At 39.4% G+C, this 10,017-nt stretch overlaps 1 long non-coding RNA gene across 1 annotated transcript; it reads right to left on the reverse strand.

Annotated features, from left to right (window-relative positions):
* Positions 1-5,962: 5,962 nt before the first annotated feature.
* On the reverse strand, positions 5,963-8,718 carry LOC113642323. The gene is made up of 2 exons (XR_003440527.2): positions 8,597-8,718; positions 5,963-6,082 (listed from the first exon to the last, which is right to left on the reverse strand). It is a non-coding gene; the product is annotated as an uncharacterized LOC113642323 (long non-coding RNA).
* Positions 8,719-10,017: the final 1,299 nt, after the last annotated feature.

Consider the following 10,017-nt stretch of genomic DNA (forward strand, 5'->3'; position numbering starts at 1 on the left):
AGGGACAGCTCATGTTGGACGTTTGGGGGACAAAGTTAGGAAGGCCAGATTAAGATGGTTTGGACATGTTCAGAGGAGGGAGAGTGAGTATATTGGTAGGAGAATGTTGTACATGGAGCTGCCAGGCAGGAGGCAAAGAGGAAGGCCAAAGAGGAGGTATATGGATGTAATTAATGAGGATTTGAAGCTAGTGGGTGCAAGTGTTGAGGATGCAGAAGATAGGGATAGGTGGAGAGAGATGATTCGCTGTGGCGACCCCTGAAGGGAAAAGCTGAAAGAAGAAGAAGAATTAGTATTTTTCATTATTTATGACCTATTGTCTCGATCTCCAACACAAATTCCTTTTCATAAACATTTCTAGTTTATGATTTTCTCTCCAGCAACCTTACCACAACAAAAAATATGTATGAGGTATGCATGGGAGACATTGTTCAGCTAACCTGGAGTTTCTTATGGTTAAATGTAGAGCGTTTTATCTACCGCGGGAGTTCACATCCACCATTATTACAGCAGCTTACATTCCCCTGGATGCTGATGCCAAGCTTGCTATGAAAGAACTTTATGCGCCATCAGTAAACAAGAGACTGTTCATCCAGAAGCTGTTTTTATTGTTGCGGGTGATTTTAATCACTCAAACTTAAAGGCAGTGCTCGAACATGGCTGGAGTTTACGTTGCGACCCCCCTCCCCCACCTGGGACAGTCAGATCACTTTTCTTTGTTCCTCACCCACAAATGTGCACCCCTCATCATTCAAGTGAAGCCATCAGTGAGAACCATCAAGGTGTGGCCCGCAGAAGCAGATTTCACACTCAAGGAAATCATGACAATAACACTCACACGGACATCGATTGTTACACCTCCTCTGTAGTGGATTACATCAATACCATCATAGACAGTGTTACTACTCAGAAACAGATCATCACATACCCAAATCAGAAGCCATGGATGAACAAGGAGGTGCTCCTCCTGTTGAAGGCATGCAATACTGCCTTCTGATCAGGCGACGCACAAAGAGGCCGAGTGCTGCTACAAGCGGAAGATAGAGGAGCATTTTTCCAACTCTGACCCTCGACGCATGTGGCAAGGCATCCAGGCCATCAGTGATTCCAAATCCTCCCACTCCACCCCAGCAGCCACTGATGTCCTCTTCTTGAACTAGCTTAATGACTTTTATACTCTCTTTGAGAGAGACAACAGAGAAACTGCCACCAAGCTCAAACCCTCGGATGACCACCCTCCAATCATACTCTACTCCACAGATGTCTGCAGCTCCCTGAGCCGGATAAGCGCACACAAAGTCGCTGGACCAGACAACATCCCTGGACGCATACTCAAGGCATGTGCTGTGCAGCTCGCTGGGGTCTTTACGGACATCTTCATCCTGTTTCTTGCCCAAGCAGCTGTTCCTACTTGTTTTAAATGCACTTCCATTGTGCCAGTGCCAAAACACTCCAGCCCAATGTGCCCAAACGACTACTGCCCTGTAGCACTGACTCCCATTGTCCTGAAGTGCTTTGAACAGCTGGTCCTGGCACACCTGAAAGACTTTCTGCCATCCACATTGGACTCTCACCAGTTTGCCTACTGCAGCAATAGGAGCACAGAAGATGCAGTTTCCATGGCACTGCACTCTGTGCTCACACACTTGGACAATAAGAACACTTATGCATGTATGCTGTTTGTTGACTTCAGCTCAGCATTTAACGCCATCATTCCATTCAAGTTAATAGGCAAATTAGTAGATCTGGGCATTAACACCTCAACTTGCAACTGGATTATGGACTTTTTTAGGGAATAGATCCAGCATCTAGCCACATGGTGCAATGACAATAACTTGCTCCTTAACACCTCCAAAAGAAAGGAGCTCATTGTGGACTTCAGGAAAGAAACAGGAGGCCCACATGACGACATCCACATCAATGGGATAGCTGTTGAGCGTGTTTCCGGTTTCAAGCTCATTCTCACCCAATATTCGTTATTGCACTAATGGACTGTTACACAAAACTATGCTCATTTGCACACTTGCTCTTTTTTTGCATTGCTGCTCACCATTGCCTTACCATTGTATATACCCACCTGATTGCTGTTTATAGTAACAGCAATATATTATATTATGTTCATAGTACATATCCTCCTGTATATTTCTGTTTATAGTAATAGCAATATATATTTTTTATAGCTCATACCCTTCTGTAAATTTCAGTTTATAGTAATAGCCATATATTTTGTTACAGCACATTATCCTCCTGTAAATCTGGTTATTATGTTCATAGTACACACATCTGTTGTCAGGGTTCAGCACGGACTTTCGGCCACGTGTGTTTGTTGTCGTTCCTCGTCAGGTGTCTGCCCCGCCTTCGTCTGCTCCTCCCTGTCACCACACCTGCTCCTCATTGTGTCATTATTGTCCTGTGTATAAATGTGAGCCACGTTGCCGATGGCAGCGCGAATTCATTAGTTACGTTTACCCTTCGTCATGTCTAGTCATTGTTTAGTCCTTGTCATTGTATTTTACTGTATTTGTCTTTATCATTTATTAAACCCCACTCCTTTGAAGCTACCTGTGTACGGGTCCGCCTCCTTCCTCCTCTGGTTGTGACATCTGTAAATTACTTCAATATTACCACTTTATTTAAATTATTTAACTCTTGTAAACACTATCACACACTTGCTACTATTGCACTCTGGTTAGACCTAAACTGCATTTTGTTGCCTTGTACTTGTACATGTGTAATGACAATAAAGTTGAATCTAATCTAATTTGCATTGGCCACAGAGGGTGAAGGTTCATCCCAACAGATAGTGAAGGGTGGGTGATGACCAACAATTTGATAACCAGACTCTCCTTATGTATTGCGTTTGCACCAAGAGCTTGGGATGAGGGATCTTTCCCTTCCATTGCCTGGGACTCCCCCTCTCTGATGGATCCATCTGCAAAACAATAGAAAGAGAGGTTATGAGAATGAAAGTGTGGACCTCCACCAAAGAGTGGGCCTTTACATGAATAAAACCTATTGCCACGGTTCCATCCATTGGGAGCCGCCCACCTCCATCCACTTACAATAATAACTAGCCATCACCAGGAACTGTCTCACATACCTTTCGGTCTTAGGTTACAGGCAGGCTACAATATCTGCTGTCATAAATTTGGGGATGCACCTAATGGAAGCCCAAATATTTCCAGCCGTCCAATCGCACACTTCTTTGGGTTCACCATGAGGTCTCAGGACACACCTCAGATGCTGAATGCGCCAATCTATAGATATACTATAGATAATAATGTTATCCAGGTAGACAGTGACATTCTGAGATTCTGTTTATGAGTCTATGGAATGTTGCTGGGGCTCATAACAACCCTAACAACAAAGGAAGGGTCACAATTTGGTGTAACACAAATGGAGTGGAAAAGGCCTTTTTTTTCCAGATATATTGAAATTAAAGGGATCTGCCAATATCAATCTGTCAAATCCAGTGTCAAATAAAAGCAAGCTAAACCTAAATTAACAAGAAGTTCATTCAATTCAATGCAATTCAAATTAATTTGTATAGCGCTTTTAGCAATGGACATTGTTTCAAGCAGCTTTACATAATATAAGAAACCTTACAATACAAAAGATTCATAACAAAAAAAAACAAGATTTTCTGAGCATTGTATTCATCATCACAATGTAAAACATCATCTTATGAGTATGCCACGCTCGGGAAAACACTGACCATTCATAAAACAAGCCAGCTATCATGGAAAATCTGAGGATGACTCTAAGAGCAGCTTTGAGAAGCCACCGGACACTAATGAGTTCCTCTTTTTGTGTGTGATGAAATTTCCATAGACCACAAAAAAATACCTTTGGACTAAATACAATGCATTCAATTCAATTCAGTTTATTTGTATAGTGCTTTAAACACTGGATATTGTCTCAAAACAGCTTTACAGAAATATATAAGCATAAATATTATATTATAATATTTTAAATATTATATATAATATAATATTATAAAAATATTATAAATATTATAAAATATTATAAAGTTTAAAAGTCACCATTTATCTCTAACATTTATCCCTAAAAATCTAACCTGAGTTGGCAAGAAAAAACATAAAGAAAGAACAAGAGGAACCAGTCTCAGAAGGGAATCCATCCTCATTTGGGTGACACTGGACAGTAAATAATTAACATATAAGTAATGTTATTTCTACTGTTTATAGACAAGTGGAATTGTGTAACCAAGAGCGTTTTGAGCTATGTCAGTGTAATTTCAGTTTATTACAGATTTATCACTAAATCCTTCTTGTCGAAGTCTAGAAATGTTTACTTATGAAGACCTGAACAGAAAGCTGAACAATGTAATTGAAAAAAAATGCTGGTGTTTTTTCATCTTTAGAAGCTGTGCTTCTTGTTTAAATTTAACAAAGAACAGCTATAGCAAAATATAGAAGGACTCTATCTGCTGCAGTCTGATAAAAAACTCTAAAGCTTAATAGAATCTTCACCATTCAGGAGGACAATGGTCTGAAAATATAAGACCAAAGCAACACAGACATAGTTACATACAAAAAGAGGAATATTCAACAGTGGTCAAGTCAATGTACAGCTCTGAATACCAATAAATATCTGTGGTCATGTAAACCTGCAGTCAACATCCAACCAATTTAAAGAAGTTGGAGCAAATCTAATGGTAAGAATAGAGAAAATCACTCCCAAACATTGCACAAAGCTTGTAGGAAAGTCTTGAACAGATTTAAACGTTCAACTCATCCACCCACAATGTTCTTTATTAACAAATAAAATGTGATCAGGGTTGAGCTCAGTGATTAATGGTGATCTCAGAATTGTTGAAAATGTCATTTAAGGATGTTTTTTACCTGAAAAAGTATACCACCAGACTCCCGGACAAGGTTCAGATGCTTTGGGTCAGACAATGTCTCTCACTATTTCTAATGCATCTATCTGAATATCATTCATGTTTTGGATGTGCACCAAATATTTCAGATACTCGTAGCTAGATGTTTTTCAAGAATTTGACAAATGTTTGTTGGATATTATTGGGTTAATTTCATTTTCTTTATTGCTAATAAGCTTGTATTCTAAGTTAATACTATGTTAACAAGACACTAGGAGTTGGTATATAATGAAAACACTAGAAAGAATTAATTGCCTGAGGAAAAAAAAGCAAAAGTAAAGCTCTACCTGATTGAGCTGAAATGTTTAGACACAGGACATGCTGTGTACATACTTTAAAAGTATTAATAATAGGAAAGTGAACAGGAAAATGAATGAAATACTTGATAAAATCTTGACTATCATTTCCTCAGATTTTTTCTTTTTCTTTGGAACTGGAAGAAAAAATAATGACCAATTCTGACTCATCTGAAAAATTATGTAAATGCAATCATTTAAATTTCATGATTACATGATATATTGAAAAACAAAACACGTCATTCAAGATGCTTTCTTTATCTGGCCTCGGCATGAACTTTAAAAAGTCACTCTGAACAGTGTCGCAATATTAGGAGAGGAAGCAGCAGAGCTGATAGGGCTGAACCCAGCCCTGTTGACATCCACTGCAAATATGAGCATAAATGTTACAGCCAGTGTAACAGAAGCATTGTGGTTAAACATATAGGAACCACAGGAACTTCTTAATTTAAGAAATGGCTTTGTTAGGCATTTTACAATTTGGCTTTATGTCCAGAAATCTGAGTGATGGACTAAAATTCTCATTTCTGACTCAAAGCATTTCTTTAAAAAACAATGTGTCACATTTGAATAGCTTTAATAAACTAAAAATATCTTAGATTTTAAGTAGATGAGATGGAAATGAATCTTCTTTGTCTTAAGTTGTATTAATCTGTTTAGTAACATCAAAACATTGTATATCTAAAGTGATTCCAGTTTCACTAAAATTCACTCTCACAGCACCTCCATCAGGTCCCAGGTTTCTAATGCAAGCACATCTTGGTTTATTATTGAATCCTTCTTTATTAGATATATATAGTTCTCCATCAGCTTGGAGATCTAAGTTAAATCTGGACATTATTCATGACTCTCAGGGACATTTGGAGAGGAAATAACTGTGGACCTGTAAAGAAAAAGAAAATCACATCAGTGTTTTGGTTAGATTACTGAGGAAATATAATCTACTGCTGATCCAGACTTGCAGGAAAAAATAATGAATGAGTCATCAGTAACATATTTTGAAAAGATATGCACACATTTAATATTAGATCTGAAATACACAAAGGCATGCTCATTATAAAAGCTATGTATCAAATCAAAGTAATGATTTGTAAAATAATGGTGTGCTGTATGTTGAGTATCCTAATGTTCCTGAGACAGCTTGACCACATCATGTTAACAAACCTGATATATGAAAGTGTTTAATAGCAGATCTGAAATGTCACTTTTGTTCATTTGGAGTGTGAGGAAAAGGGAAATTTCTTGAAGTATGTAAATGTGGTTCTAAGTAAAGCTTCCTTCTGTGTGCTCACCTCCTAACCTAGAATAGCCATGGCCCAATATTTTGAGAATGACACAAATATTAATTTTTACAAAGTCTTCTGCTTCAGTTTTTATGATGGCATTTGATATATAATCCAGAATGTTGAATGAATCATCTTTCCGATTGTTTGGGGCATCCGGAAAAAAGCTTGTCTAGAGAAGAAAAGGTGAGCGCTGTCATGTGTCATGCCAACAGTAAAGCATCCTGAGGCCATTCATGTGTGGGGTTGCTTCTCAGCCAAGGGAATGGGCTCCCTCACAATTTTGCCTGAAAACACAGCCATGAATAAAGAATGGTAGTGATAAAAGTGATAACCAAGTTGCTCTGGGAACAAAACTAAATTTTGCCTGGAAACTGCCCAAGAGGCGGGTGGACAAACAAAAACACACAAATTCTGACAAACTCTGTAAACAAATATTGATTATACAAGAACATGTCAAGCACTTTGCTTGGACATTCTCTGCCAGACCATTAGGGTTCGTTCCGGCAGCGTGTTGTGTGTCACGTGTCCTTGTCACTAATCTCTTATTTCTACTTGACTTATTAACTTGCCTACTTATTTATTTATTGGCTATTTATTTCCTCCACATTGCATTTCTCTTAGCGGAGTCCTCGTCTTTTTTTGTCAGTTTCTTATGGTTTTTGTTAATAAATTGTATTTCTGTTTTCCCTGAATTTGGGCCTGGTTTTATCCCCAAAGACATCCACTTTGCTGACAGAATGGGCTGCAATAAGACAGGATGTCGCCCAGAAGTTGATTGTCAGCCTCCTAGGCCGAACTGCAGAGGTCTTGAAAAAGAAGAGTCAACACTGCAGATATTGATTCTTTGCATAAGCTTAATTTAATTGTCAATAAAAGAATTTAACATGTAGGAAATGCTTGTAATTATACTTCAATATAACATAGCAACAACAAGACAAAAATATCTAAAAACACTAAAGAAGCAGACTGTAAAAAATCATATTTGTGTCATTCTCAAAACTTTTGTCCCCGCGTGTACAAATAAAAGAGTCATGACCACTTCATGTGTTTAGCCTATAAAAGTCCATATTATGTTATGTTATGTTCATCCTCATCAACCTACATGACCTAAGTGACACCACACGCTGCATCCGCAAAGCCAACACCATTGTGGATGACCCCACACAGCTCTCACACACACTCTTCACCCTCCTGAAATCTGGAAAAAGGTACCGAAGCATTCGGGCCCTCATGACCAGACTGTGTAACAGTTTCTTCCCACAAGCCATCAGACTCCTTAATAACTGATCTGAACTGTACTGAGCACAACACACACACATCACCTGTATGGACTGCACAGACCTACACCACATACACACACTTCTAATATTCTATATCTATCAACTTGTTTACATGCTGCTTACATTCATCAGACTGTTTACATGCTTACTGTTTACAAACTGTTTACATGCTGTTTTGCACACTTTTTTTCTCTTTGCACACACTGCCTAACATTTCAGTCATTTTGCTCATAATGTACAATATTTCAGTTGTTGCTGTTTTTTTTTTTGCACAACCTTATACATTATCTCAGGGACCTGCTGCTAAGAAACTGTGTTCATTCTAGTATTACTGCACGCAATATTGTCTGAACTTACAGTATTTACATACAGTATTGACACTGGTCAGTCGGTGCTGTTTTTTGTTTACTGTCTTTTGTGTACTGTCTTTTTTGTATTTTGTGTATTGTCTTGTAACCTTTTGTCTGCACTGTCTTGTCTGTCTTGTCCTGCACTGTCTTGTCTGTCTTGTTTGTATTGTCCTCCACTGTCTTTTCTGTCTTGTCCTGCACTGTTTGCACCAGGTTGCACAATTGCACTATATGTGGCTAGGACTACTTACTAAGTCCTAGCCCTGTCTTTGTTTTATGTAGCACCTTGATCCTGGAGAAACGTTGTCTCATTTCACTATTTACTGCAACAGCTATATATGGTTGAAATGACAATAAAAGCTACTTGACTTGACCCAAGTTGGTCCTCCACATAAAACCAATCATAAAAACCATATTAACACAGTTGCACACAAAAAGCTGACAAGTAAAATGAGCAATCAGCAGTTAGGTTGCTACTCACTTTACTCTCTTCTGTCATTTGAGTACTGATAAGATGCAACATCCAAATCCATCACATCCTGCCCTGAAATACAAAAGATTGGAAAACTGCTACAATTAAAAATTTATGAAGTCATAAACTCATGAAATTAGTTCCCCTGCATACACAGTGAACATATCCTAAATAAATATATTCAGTCATTTTCTCATTAATGTTATGTGTTTGCTAGCCTAATACAGCCAGTTTTATTCAACATTTAATGTACTGTGTACTGTGTAATGTATTCAGTACTGTGTACTGTGTACAGAGAAGGACAAAACTCTGTATAAGCAGGCCAGGAACCTACTGACAAAGGAGATCAGAATAGCCAAAAGCAGCTAATCTGAAAAGCTGAAAAGCAGGTTTTCAGATAGCAACCCTGCGTGTGGAAAGGCCTGCAAGACATTACAAACTACAAGAGTCGCTCCCCACCCCCCACTGCAAACAAAGACCTGGCTGACAACCTTAACACCTTCTACTGCAGGTTTGAGAACAACATCTTCAGACCTTCCATACAACCCAGCTCACTGACTGCCCCATCACACCTCTGGGAACCCCATCAACAACTCCTCCCAGCAATCAAGTTACACTCACAATTTGTAAAGAGGATGTGAATCAGCTCTTTCAGAGACAGATCACTGGAGCTGTGTGAAGTCCCCTCCTGCTTTAAACTCTCCACAATCATCCCTGTCCCCAAGAAACCCTCCATCACTGGACCGAATGACTACAGGCCTGCCGCTCTGACATCTGTTGTCATGAAGACCTTTGAACAGCTGGTATTGGCCCACCTTAAGACTGAAACAGAACAGATGCTGGATCCCCTACAGTTTGCCTACCGTGCAAACAGATCGGTGGACGACGCATTCAACATTACTGCACTACATTCTGCAACACCTGGACTGCCCAGGGACATATGCCCGGATTCTGTTTGTCGACTTCAATTCGGTTTTTAATACTATAATTCCGGAAATTCTCCACTCCAAACTCCTAAGGCTCACTATACCCCCTACCATCTGTCAGTGGATCCCCAGCTTCCTGACAGACAGGAAACAACAGGTGAGACTGGGACGTGTCACCTCCAGCATTTGGACAATCAGCACTGGTGCTCCACAGGGATGTGTCCTTTACTGACTGCTATTCTCCCTGTACACTAATGACTGCACTTCAAGTGACCAAACTGTTAAACTTCTGAAATTTGCAGATGATACTACGTTTATCTGTCTCATCCAAGATGGCAATGAGTCTGCATACCGGCAGGAGGTGAAGCAGTTGGTGCTATGGTGCAGTCAGAACAGTCTAGAGCTAAACACCCTCAAAACTGTGGAGATGAAAGTGGAAATTAGGAAAGACCCATCATCACTACTCCCCCTCACAATAACCAACACCCCGGTGTCATCTGTGGA

The sequence above is a fragment of the Tachysurus fulvidraco genome, chromosome 9 (assembly GCF_022655615.1).
Source record: "Tachysurus fulvidraco isolate hzauxx_2018 chromosome 9, HZAU_PFXX_2.0, whole genome shotgun sequence".
NCBI classification, from domain to species: Eukaryota; Metazoa; Chordata; class Actinopteri; order Siluriformes; family Bagridae; genus Tachysurus; species Tachysurus fulvidraco.